This window comes from Drosophila tropicalis, unplaced genomic scaffold (genome assembly GCF_018151085.1).
Source record: "Drosophila tropicalis isolate 14030-0801.00 unplaced genomic scaffold, ASM1815108v1 contig_805, whole genome shotgun sequence".
Classification (NCBI taxonomy): domain Eukaryota; kingdom Metazoa; phylum Arthropoda; class Insecta; order Diptera; family Drosophilidae; genus Drosophila; species Drosophila tropicalis.
The window spans coordinates 918172-931659 of NW_027173295.1; the positions used below are offsets into that span (position 1 = coordinate 918172).

The 13488-nt window shown below is 37.9% G+C and overlaps 1 long non-coding RNA gene across 1 annotated transcript in view; it reads left to right on the forward strand.

Moving 5' to 3' along the window:
* The first annotated feature begins 3521 nt into the window (after nucleotides 1–3521).
* Nucleotides 3522–13488, forward strand: part of LOC137580089 (uncharacterized) — a 67175-nt gene continuing 57208 nt past the window's right edge. Inside the window, exon 1 of the long non-coding RNA XR_011032939.1 lies at nucleotides 3522–3571. This is a non-coding gene — a long non-coding RNA (uncharacterized lncRNA). The remainder of the gene's footprint in view (nucleotides 3572–13488) is intronic.

Below are 13488 nucleotides of genomic sequence, written 5' to 3' on the forward strand. Positions count from 1 at the left end.
TCAATAAGAGTTAGTTATATCATGGTCATGATATTATGTACATTGGACATACATATGTATGTATATTTAAGCAATGAGAACACTGACAACAGCTGCAAATCAATAATATTAACAGTTTATATTCCTTACAATTGCAATATGCAATAAATAAAAACAAGAACAACAAAAGCAACAGTTGCTACTTACAGCTTACAGTAGCTATGGAAAATTTCCCATCTGCAGTAATAATAGCAACAGTTGCTACTGGTCCTCCCGCCCCTCCAGCAAGAGTTCCTAGCAGCAACAAAAACTTTAAACTGCTGAAAGAGTAACTATGGCAAACATTAGCCAGCAGTAACAGGAAGCAACATCAGCAGCAACAACAACAACAACAACAATAATAATACTAGTAACAGCTTCAACAACAACAACAACAACCGTTTGCTACTATTAGCTTATTCTGCACTAAATCCTTTACTACTTCTCTTTATGGCCATAAAATGAAAGGAGAACTTAAAAAAAATAAAGCAAGTGATTCATCGCTTTGACTGGTATGTAACTATATACATACATGTATGTACATCAGGCTATCCTGAAGCGAATAAAGTACATCATATATGTATAGTCTGTTTGCAGATCAAGTTTTTAATTTGATTTTCTCAGAGACGGTCGAGTGTAAGAGTCAAAGACTAAGTGTTCATGCAGTTTATAGACATTCTTAGTTTATTCTTTATTTTTATTCATTCTGTCATCCTTTATATACCCTTACATCCCACGCCTGCAGGTTGTGTAGTTAGGTATATTATTTCGGACTATAACAAATTTGATGTTCACGTGATTGAATAATATGAATTATATACCTGCTGCTGCTGCTGCTGCCGGACCGTTAAACCGTTTTAGTCGTACTCTCATAATTGGCCATAAAACTTGGCTATAAAACTTGTAGCCGATTAATTTTGCGAGTTTCACTCAACTGGAAAAAAAGGCAGACAACTGGCACGCTATTTAAAATGCAGAAAAGTTTTCTCCATTCCGATCTTTTTTTTTTCGTTGTTTGGTTTTGTTGTTTTGCTGTTAGGTAACTATATATATCCATATATATAGAGAGAGATAGAGAGAGAGACAGAGAGTGTGTGAGGGAGAAATAAGCTCTGAACACTTACACCAAAGTTGACATTCATTAGACTAAAAAGTTCTACAAGAACAACAAGTAACAATGAGGAAGACAAAAGCGGAAGCTGCTTGGCTTGCCATTTTCTTCCATTTCCTTCATCATCATTATCAACATCACCATCATCGTCATTTGACAATAGCAACAGGCGCTGAATTAGCAGGAACATGGCGAAAGACTAAAGAAAATGTCCTGGCTCCTTGATGCCAGTAATCTCGCGTCCTCCTCCTACTCCCCCGCTTCCTTCCTCATCATCCGTCAATGTTGCTGCTTTCGTGTCCAAAGGGTTTGCGCTTGCCTCATCAAAAACTCTTTGAAATGAGTTTTTATTAGTTTTTTCTTTATTCTGCTTCCCTTTGCTGTCACTTTCTATTTGCTATCTTTCTCTTCATCAACATCTGTGTATCTCAATTTTTGTTTCGTCCATTCGTTGTGTCGTTGTTGTTTGTCGTTGTATGCGTGTTAATTAAATTTCAAATGCACAAAAGAACTAACGACACGTTGAGATCTTGCCGTGGTATGATGAGAGTAGTTGGCTTCGGTGGAGGAAGGGGTCTAGCCAGTTGGTTTTGTGAAACATACACAAAGCCATTCTTGCTTTAATTGCATCCATGTGTGTAAATGAAAATGTTTGCAATGTTTTCTGCATATATATTTCAGTATTTTTCGCATCCTGTACCCCCCCGTCGACCCAATCTCCTTTGCCACCATTCTCTCTCTTCGCATTGTTTTGGCATTTTTGCATTAAAGAGAAACGAGGAGAAAACAAAATATATAACTACAACTACTACAACAACAACAAGTGCAAGTACAACAATGAAGTGAATGTTGTACACCAACATGGACAAGTCCGGGAGTCCAGAGTCCGGGCAAGTGGCGAGTTTAGCGCCAAGATTTTGTCGGACCAACGCCAAGTTTCGAACCATAAAGTTTATGCCGGAGATGCCGGAGTAAAATGTTTTATTTTTTGGCATTTGTTTTGTTATGGTTTTAATTAAGTTTTAACTGGCTCTGGACCAAAAACTGCACAACCACACACACACACACCATATACATACATACATATAAGCTACATACAAACGGGTTATAATTTACATGGTCTGGACAAACCTTTCCCATGAGGCGGCTTTCGGTTTCGCTTGGCTTGGCTACGCTAGGATTTCCCTGCTTCTGCTGCTGACAGGAGCCAGAGAAATTGATTAATGTGACTTGTAAATGGCGCCAGATGGGGGCTTGCGGGTTATAACGCAGAAGCACTTTCTGGGGGAGCCAAGAGAGTGAACGGCCTAGAAATGTCGTTTTTGGGTAACTGCAGCAATTTGTGCCAGAAATTGTTGCGCTAAAGTGTCAAGTGCAGTTGTCCTCCAAAAACTAAACTAAACGCATGTTTCACCCTGTCGTTTTACTCATCTTGACTCTGTCTCTTTCTCTCTCTCTCCCTCTATCTTTCTCTTTCTGCTCGTAGCTATCTATCCTATGCTGTCTCTGTCTCTTCAGCCATTAGCCCATTAGCCTTAGGAGTCCTTGAGCTGTTTTAGTTAATAGGCTACAAAATAATTAACAGCCCCAATGCAAACAAATTTTCAATGTATTTCCTTCCTCTACCCAGAATGAAAAATGATTTTTGGCATTGTGGCGTATTTTTCGTGGCAAAACATCATAAATTTTGTCGAAAAATTTCATTATGTGAAAGTGAGTTGAGTTAATATTTTCATGCCATAAGAGTGAGGGAAAAGAGAGAATGGAAGCAGAGCTTGTGGTAGATAGAAGACCAACATAAAGGCACATTATTGCCATATTATGCACAAGGCAAACATAAAGCAGACAGAAGAGTCACAAGGGACAGAGAGAGAGAGAGAGTACAAGAGAGTGAGATAGATGAAAAATGTAATAATGAAAAGTCTTTTAAAAATGGCCGTATCTAAGAATAAGTTTTCAAATTTGTGGAAAATTTGGAAAATTTTACATTTGTCAGTATGTGTGTGTGTGTGTGCGTGTTTTTTCAAGCCAGCTTATAAAGCATTCCATTCATCATTGAAATGTTGAGCATATAAACCAAAACATGTGTGAGGGGACAGTCATTCCAGATTATTTTCCTTTGTATGTCATTTAACCATAATTCATGTCAAATGTTTACAATTCAGCTAACCGCACACACAACGGACACTGAAATGTTACATTATCCCTCAGCCTCACATAGGACATTTGAAATCATTTGATCATTAACATTTAAACGAACAAACATTACGTATTCCTTTTACCAATATTTGGCATTATCGAAAACTTTATTCCATTAATGTGCCTGTAATTCTTTTGGTTTTGCATTTCTTACATATATTTAATAAGTACTTATTTCTTAATTTACTTTTACAGAACTGAAAACTAAGAACCTTTACCTTTCATTGTCTGGGAAACATAAAGGTAAGAAGAACTTTAAACTCTCTCTAAAACGATTTCGCTATTTCTTGGTGCCTAATATAAAACATAATACATTAAATAATTGAAACATTTAATTGGCCTAGAACTAGAATAACATTCAATAACATTGTATTAATGTTTTATATGTTGTGTATTCGATGTTTTTACGTTGGCTTTCTTTTATCTATGTACTTGTTACCTCCTCTTTGACTTGACCAATTATCAAAAATTAGTATTTGTGTTGAATTCGTAGTATGTTATGACATTCCTAGAGTAGTTAAACAAGTCTACTGATAGGATGAGCCTTGATAGCCAAGTCTACCTACTCATTCTAAAGTCTCAAAGTTACAGAGTATTTCTGAATCTACCCAAAAATATGAATCAACTGAAACTAAGCTTCAATCAATGGGTTCACTTGTAAATCTCTATCAAATGAATTCCTCGTAATCACATAGCGGTACATATTTGTATATATACATTTTTCTGCCGCAGTTTCATCTTACATCACTGAAATTTGAAAGGCAAATAAAAATCGGTTATATACATAAATGCATATGCAATTAAAAATTTTGCTGTATTTACGGCTAAAGGGATGCAATTAATTCATTAAGTGGCGAATTCCGCGTACTCTACCAAATATTAAGATAAAATAAAATTCTAATTTTAATAACATTCGCCTTCAATTTTCTCTTAGTGTAGGTCTTTACATTATGCTTCATTGACAAGGGCATCAATTTCAATTTGAAATCGCTGGCAAATTGATTCACTCTATTTACACAATAAATAGTGAAAAAATATTCGGCATTTGCTTTACGCTCATGCATACATACATATAATTTTTATTGGCTATAACCGTAAGCTGACTATGTACACCAAAAAACTCGCATTATGCCACCATATTGGCTGGTTACATAGGTTACAAAGTGAATGCAACAAATTTTTGTTCGTTTTGTCCTTTATTTTTATTTTGTTTCTTTTTATTTTTTTTTTTTGGTGCGGCAGCAATATGAAAATTTTGCAATTTGTAGCTTAAGTCAACAGACGAACAGAAAACGAGTGAGGCAATCGGCGAGAGGGAAGGCAAAAGGATATTGTAGAAAGGTGAAAGAGACAGAGAAAGAGGGATGCAGAGAGAGAGAGAGAGAGGCTGAAACATTTGCCGCGTTGCCTGCGTGACATTTGTTTGGTTTTCATTTCGATGTTGCACAGGCTCAAAGGTTGCCATGGTAATGCCAGAGGATGAGGGCTAAAGTCCCGGAGTCCTGTCATTCTCTCATCTCCCTTTAGCAAGCGTAGGCAATGGCAATGGCAATACTCCAGCTATAGACAAAATGGGCGAATGCAAAATTGAAATATTGCATGAATTGCAGGAATGCAGTAAGCCATGAAGGAGCACCTCCCCCTCCATAGCCCCTCAGCTCTCACACACACACATACTCTCTGCCCTGCTCTTTTGCTCAGAGGAAAATCGCCAACACACGACGTGCAGCTATTTAATAAACATTAGCTTAGCTGGGAGGCAGGCTGAATGCTAGTTTATTTTGGTGTAGTGAGTGCAGTCCTTATTTCTGCTGCGGTTGGAGTAGCTTTTGATGTTTCGCTCGAGTGCGTTTAATAAGCTCCATTGCAAAAACTAAAGAAACACCGGCGACAACCAAAAAGAAAACGATGATGTTGCTGCTCCTGATGACGATGATGATTATGATGTTGATAAGCATGAGGGCACGAGTAAGGGTGATGAAAATTGAAATACCCCAAATGCAGGGACGTTTGGTATAAGATGAAGAGAGGGAAACGCTTCTTTAGAGTTTTGCTCATCGCACCTTAGAAGTAGGCAGGGAAAGGGAAGACAACAAACTCCCGAAATTGTGACTAAATTCATTAAACAGGTAGCTTTTCTGATCTCATTAAATGAATGTATCCTTTTTAGTCATGTGAAGCGAAAGAGGTACATTTGAGTACAAATACATATGAATACATTTTGATCAGCATCAACAGCAGAGTCAATCTAGCAATCATCGCCTATTCGTTTGTCTGGATAAATTCCGAAGGCTATAAGTATAATGAGAAAACTATTAACAGTTCTAAATGCCAAATTTATACAATCTGTAAATCAAACGGACAGACGGACGCTATTTAATACTGATCATACAAATAAATACCTTAAGGAGTTGAAAAGGCTTCTTTTTCCCACATAAGCATTTCATATAAGAAACTGGGAAGTATGTATATTCGACCATTGGCTTGATTGACAATAATCTCCTTTCGGAACGGGCAAAACAGCGCTGAATTGAATACACTCAAATGTATTATCCTGCGAATTAACAATGAAGTAAAAGTAAAGAATTAAAACAAATAAGGTTCATAGTGCTTAAACTGTAAGGGCAAGTGTGGTTGATATTCAAAAATGGTAGAAATAGGCCTAATAGAAATATGGTCACAACATCGGCAGCTTCATAAGTGCGATTAGCCGACTTTGGTTAGCAATATTCGACTTGGGGAATTTCCGTTTCAGCAGCTTGCACTTGACATTTGTGAACTCAAAATGGGCGTTTACCTACAAATTTTATACAATATTAAAACTAATATTAAAACAATTCAACTTAATGAAAGAAACCAACTGCCTGTCAGATTCATTGTTATTGAGATTTACCAAAAGACTCATTAAGAAAAATGACATAATATTTAAATAAAAACTAAAATAAAATAATAGAAATATCATAAATTATGAGAGATAGCTTTTAATCGATTTGAAAAATGTACATATGTAATTGGATCATGGGCGTAGCGTGGGGGGCAGCTGCCCGACTAACAATTGGGCAATTGTTAGAGACTTCTTATGAAAACAAAATGATATACGATTCAACAGAAATTCCAAATACATCTTAAGCCAGAGGGCCTGGGCTAACTTCGACCTCGCCAATGTTTGTATACCCTGGCATATTTCTTCGTACTCTTCCCTTAGCTGTACCCATCAATGTGGTAAAACGTTTTAAATTTGGAACGGTCCATTAGAGGTATAATAAACTCACTACATTTCAATCGGCCCTCATAGAACTTTTTTTAGAATGCTCTGCTCCATTAGGCAGCTGCTTGACAATTAGTCAACACTAAATATAGACATTTTAGTTTTAGTTTTGGTTGATCAGTTCCACTAGGAATATGAAATATATAAAGTCAGACAATTGCACTTATGAATATTTGACGACGAAGGCAAATGAAGGTCATGGTAAGCATTGTCCGTATATATCTTTATTTATTTGTTAATACACAGGATAGTATGTAGTATCTTCAACAATTGTTCGATCTGATTCGGGAAATGCAATTAAATATGGATCATTTCGAATTCTATACAATATTTTTTGTTATCTATCGAAAGAAAGTAGCAAAATTGAAGAAAGGGCAAATAAGTTAAATCATTTTATTGGTCCTTTCGTGTATTCCCATAAATTTCCATACATCTCAACATAATTTATGCGGCTTGGATCCCAGCTACGTTCAATTTGTTATTCACTCGCCAAGACATGTGAGTGAAAATACAATGGCGAATAAAATGAAAATAAAAAAATATAAAGACACAACACAGACACATAAAAAGTTACGCTGTAAATGTTGGTAAACAAAAAACTCAGCCAACTGCCACACTCTGCTCTGCTCTGCCGTGCCCTGAATTGTCTTTGGTTGATGCTCTGGCTCAGTGCCAGATGCTTGTTTAGTTTGGTGGGGCTGTGGAGGGGCGGAGGGGGGCAGCGGCTGCGCGGAATTTACAATGATTCAGAGACAGAAGCGTGGAGTGAAGATGCCATTGAAGAAAACCAAAAACTATTTGCACTCAACATCGATTCGTTTTTGCCTTGTGCTACTTACTAACAGTCGTCCATTGCTTATTGTTGTTGTTGTTGTTGTTATTGTTGCTTAGCAAATATAAAGGCGCCTTGTGATGTGTTTACAAGTTTCTCAGAGAATTGTTGTCATTGCCGTGTTGTCATCTGTTTTGCTGGTCCCCTCTTCAGCAATTTCTCAATCTTTTCACCAGCTATTCAATTCGCTTTTCATTACCAATAGCAAAGTATTCGTTCTCCTCCTCATTTTCGTTATGCCCGCCCACTTTGGCTGCATGGGCAAACATCAATCAAGCTGCATTATGCAAATATTCGCTTGAATGTTGCAACAAAAGCGCATCGAGTAAACGAGAATGAAGAGCAGCCTGTCAGTTGTCAGAAAGCAATCCACATTCGCATTCCCTCCCTCTCTCCTCTCACCTCAACCGTTCTTGTCCTGTTGCTGTCACTTGCATTTGTGGGGTGAAAACAAAAACAACAGCAACAGCGAGAGAGAGGGAGGGGGATAAAAGAGAAATGAACAACTAAGGGCAGCTGCCAATACAAGAATTCTTTTACTTGCTTTTCATTGCTTGCTTTTACTTGCTTGTTCTACTTGTTTTTTTGCCTGAATTAAACGATAACGAGTTTTGGCTTTCAACTGCTACACATTTTGATACTAAAAGCAACTGAAGGGTTATTGCCTGCCAGCAGCATCAGCACTAGACAAAGGCGGCAAAAGAAGAGGACGACGACGACGGCGACGGCGACGATGAAGCTTACCCCAGCCAACCCGTATTTATGCGTAAAGTTTCGAGAAGCAAGCCAAAGGATTGCTGAAAATTAAAATGTCTCTGGCAATCTATGCCAATGTCTTTAAAGGCCAGTCGAACTGACTTTTGCACCCATCCACCGACTCTGACTCCTGGCTCAAACTAATACATATATACGAGTGTATAAGTATGTATATCCTTTCCCACAAATCCATATTCCAAAAATTCAATTTCTTTTCTTTCGTTTCGGCTTAACAAAGTTTCTCGTATTGTATTTTTCTCTTCCTTTGATTACGTTTTTTCTTCTCTCTCGCTCTCTCTCTCTCTCCCTCTCTCCCTCCCTCTCTCTTTCTCTCTGTGTGTGTGTACGTTTGTGTGGAAATTTAACTTTTTCCCGCTTTGCCAATGGAGTTCCAACTTTGTTGTTTTTTCTGCTGACAATAAACAAAACCTTTCAAAAATAAGATGGAAAAAAACAGAGAGAGAGAGAGAAAGAGAGAGTAGAGCAGGAAAAACTTGTGCGAATTCTGTAGAGGCAAAATAAAAAATCTTGGTAGGTAGGTAGCTATGGCCGTGGGTGGTTTTAGGGGGTCCGATGGATAAATGGCGTCGAAGACTTCAAACTTGGCTTTGCTTATAGTTTGTTTAGCTGGCAACACTTTTTTACTTTGCATAAACTTTACGGGAATGGGGTTTTCTTTCTTTTTTCTCTCTCCCTCCCTCTCTTTCGTATGAAATGTAACAAACAAAATAAAATACAAGTGAATTTTGGTAGAAAACTTGCAAATTACTTTTACGATTTTGCAGGCATCAACGTAATTTGCTGCCGCCGTGTGCCAACGTTAATTGCAAACAATTTGCAATGTATTAAGAGTTAATGGAAAATAAAGTAAAATGTATGCCATTCAAAAGTTCCCACTATTTATTCATAACAAAATTTTTGCGGGGAGTTTTGTCCTGGCTTAATAAACAATTTAATTAGTTGGTCGGCAATTAGTTGGTGTTGCTGTGGGTGTGGACGTGGCTGAGTCTCTGTGAGAGAAATCAAATATGCGTAAACATTGACTAAAACATTTCCATGCTCATGCTCATACACATAAATATACACACACACGCACACAAACGACGCACATCTAAACTTACTTAGGCATTCAAACAAGACGCAAGCATGCGTAATTAAATTTACATGAATTTGATATTGAGTACACACAAACAGCAAGATGCCTACACACACACACACACACACACACACACACAGAAGCATACACGGAGTCATCGTTGGCGCGGCTTGCAATTAGCATTGCCTAAATGTCTGGCAGTGAAATTTTCTATTGCCTACTTTTCTGGGCCAGCGCAAGCCGAAAGACATGAGAGTAGACAGCATCAGCATACGCACACACACACAAACACACATAGACACATACACAAATGAACTGTTGCCAAAGTTCATACTGAAGTAAAAAGTTTTGCCATTGTTACTAGTCTCCCCGACTCGCCCCCCTCCTCCCTTTTCTACCTAATTGCCTCTGCCTTTGGCTGCGCCCAATGAATCTCTAATTTTGCGCATTTTCGAGTTCATAATAATTAAAATTACGCGCTGTCTGCAATGTTATGTTGTCCTTGTTGTTTTTCTTGTTGTTTCCCTTGTTATATGTATTATTTAAGGTTACAAAACTTGGTCCTTATGACTTTTGTGCTTTGACTTTGACTTGATGCAAAAGTTTATGGTTTTTGGTTTTGTTTTTGCTTCTCCTTTTTTCCCTTTGTAGCATTCATCAACTTTTCACACAAATGTCTTCATTCATTCAGTGGCTGTAATGAATGGAGACATTTTACACAATGTGCATAAATACACACATACATACATACATATGTATATCGATTCGATCAGCTTATATCTATGTTTCTATATGCGAACTATTAATTGGGAATTCGAGTAGTTAGTTGTTTGAATATTCAAAATTCTGACTGAGAGAGTCAGGAAATGTTGATTAAAAAACTTAAATGATGCTACATGAGTACAAATTATTATTTTGTTTTTTGTTTAACAAGCATACAACATCAATGGCAATGCCAACAACTCTTTTTTGTTGTTGTTGTTATTGTTCAGCTCTTGACAATGTCAACACTTTTTGCGCTTTTATCTGTTTGCACAAAAGACTTTCTCTTTTTCACTCACACACTCCCCCTCTCTCTCTCTCTCTCTCTCTCTCTCTCTTTTATTCTTCTGTTTCACTTTATAAAGGAGTGTATGTGTGTGTGTGGGTGTGTGTGTGTGTGTTTAACATAATGCGATTAATTGCTTTTCATTAAACGTTGCTCCATCCTTTTGCATGGAACTTTGTTTCGCCTGTTGCCATTTGCCTGCACATTTATTTAACTTTTAATTTAAATTCGTAGAAGGAACACATTTCAAATGTGTTTACCTTGTCGAAGCGCTGGCAGGCATTAGCCTGTAACTGTCTTAACCACAGCCCGAACTCAACTATGAATACTTAAGATGGTGTCCTTTTTGCCTCTGAAAACTCTTGAACATTGTGTTTGATTTTCAAACTCTCGAGCAAAGGCAATACTTATGAATGCAGAGACATACATATGTACATATGTACATATGTGTATATAAAGCTTTGTTTCCTTATACTTGAGAGACTGAGTTGAGAGTTAAATGAATTTCATTCAACATATTTACTTACTTATATTCTACTTACATTTTGTTGGAATTTTTTATTATAAGCAAAGTTTTCTCATAGAATTACATTTTGTTTATTTAATCTAATCGGATTAAGATGACAAAGTTTGACTTGTAAGAAAATTGCTTACAATTGTTTGAAAAACGACTGGTACCATCATTTGGCATCACATAATCAGTTGCCGTCTGCCTTTAGGTGGCCAAGACAACGCCCAGTTTACAGTTCAAAGGTGGCCGGAGAGGTCAAGGCCATGTCAAATCATTTGGGAAACGTTGGCAAGGCGAGACAAGCAAACAGTTTGCCACTGTAATTGGCGTGGGCCTGTAAGCCCGTCTACTCTTGGCCAGACAATCTCAAAGCCATCTATCGATATATCATTTTATTTTTATGCTTTTCTTGCTTTCTTTAGACTGATTTTATTGCTTGCTTTAGTTTATTTTTTTTTTTTTTTTTTTTTTTAAATCCTATCAAAGCAAATCGGAAACTTTGCAAGAACTTGCCGACAACTTTTGGGTCAAACTGACCAAGGCAAGACAAGGATTTTGAACTCTATTGACTTTCAGTGAGTGTATCAATGTGGTGTGTATGTGTGTGGTCGTTAGCGTGTCTATGGATCTATGTACATATGTTTGCATACACACATTCAGGCTCAATGGCCCAAAGCTGCTCCCTTTGTCCCCAAAGAAATCGTTAGTCGTTGTGAACTGACCAAAAACTGCAACTGCATTGCAACATCGAGAATTGAGCTAAGCAGCAGAGTAAACTCTTGATTTGGAAAGTTTCCGAAAAGCATTTCCTTGTCATCGTCATCATTGTCATTGAACTTTTTGTCCATGTTCACGTTAAGCATGGGTGGCTGGTTGGGCAGGAGGGCGGAAGGCCAGTGCATTGGACAAGCCTTAGCCTTGGCCCCAACCATTAACAGTGGCTCTGTTAAATTGTAAACTGTGTGTGGCACATGTATTCTATAGATATATGTATGTACATATACATACATATGTATATGTTTAGGCACTATGCGGCACCCACGTGCTTTGCCAAGTCTAGGAGACTGCGCAGTTCGTGTAGAAAAACTGTTCCCAGTATCTATTAGTGTCCACAGTGCGTATGATTGATAAACCAAAATAAATATTTGCCAGCCTCCTCCAATGCATAAACGTTTTGTAAAGCGCCAAGAAACAACAACAAAAGAAAAATATATGTGTATATATATACTTATGTATATGTATATACATAAAAGGGATGAAAAAACAAAAGAAAATTCAAACTGAAGCAAAGAAGTGAGATAGAGGAGAAGAAAAGAATGAGAAGGCTCATGGGATGGCATAAGATGCGGCTGGAATTTAGGCGTTGGTCGCACGCAATGCGTGGGCTTATGCTGGCTGGGGGAGGCGGTGGGGTAGTGGCATACTCAAACATCTGTGTTATGATGGAGATACACACGCACACTGAGATAAGCTTTGTAACACAGATACAAAATGAAGGCAATGCCACTGACAGCAGTGACCTTGAACAGGCTGCAAGAAAGAGAACACTTTGTGTGTGTGTTTTTGTGTGTGTGTGTGTTTGTGTGTGCCTGTGCGTCACGTGTAAAATGCTTCTGTGTGTGTGTGAGTGTGCGTTGATGTGTCGATGTGAACTTTTGTTGGCCTCCTTGGCATTATAAAAACTAATGGAAATCTCATTCTGCTTACGGTGTTTTTTTTTTTTTTTTTTTTTTTTTTTTTTGCATTGGCAATGAAAGGTAAAAGTCTTTTGGCCTTTTTTAACCCATCATGATGATGATTATTCTTATTATTGTTATGATGGCTATTAGCCTGTTCATCAGGTCTTTGGTCTGGTCTGTGTATATTGCTGATAAATGCAAAAAATTATCTAACATTAACCTGAAATAAATTTTCAATTTAATTTGCTCATCTAACTGATTAACCAAGATGTAAAAGGATGGGGAGTAGATGGGGTTAAAGATATTTGGCGTGTTCTTCGAACCCTTTCTCTTTCCACCTGTCTGTCCATCTCTCCCTATCTCTCTCATGCGGCTCAGTCCCTCGACAACAGTAGTAGCAATTGCATTCAATTACAATTTAATTGGTTAGCAGGAGCAGCTGGCTTAGTGTTCTGCCCACACAACATGTCAACTATTGTTTCGTATTGGATTTGCAGCTGTCAAAGTGACAAACATTGGCATTGCCTGCTTCAGCTTCGGCCGCAGCATCAGCTACAGCTACAGCTCCAGCTCCAGCTCCAGCTCCTTCTATGCTATTCTCTTTCACTTATTTATGCCATTTGAGCATTTGTTGTGCACTAACTAAATGCCACTCCTCCTGCCACACCAGCCAACTCAGGCCAACCCAAGCCAACTATGCTAGCCCGTTCCATTGTCATGTGCAGGATACTCCTAGCCACATATAAATTGCTTTTGACATGCTCCGTTGACTTTTATGAGCAGCAATAAGGGACTGGGGGAGAGATGTGAGTAGAAATTAGAATGAGTATTGTCTTGGTCTGACATTCAACACATTTTAGTTGCCCTTTTGCCCATAATGAGAGTGGCAAGAGGTGGCCCATCATTTCATGTTTCTTTGGATAAGCAAAATGCATTCACATTTACTTGGCCAAAATCACAGTTTGAGTTG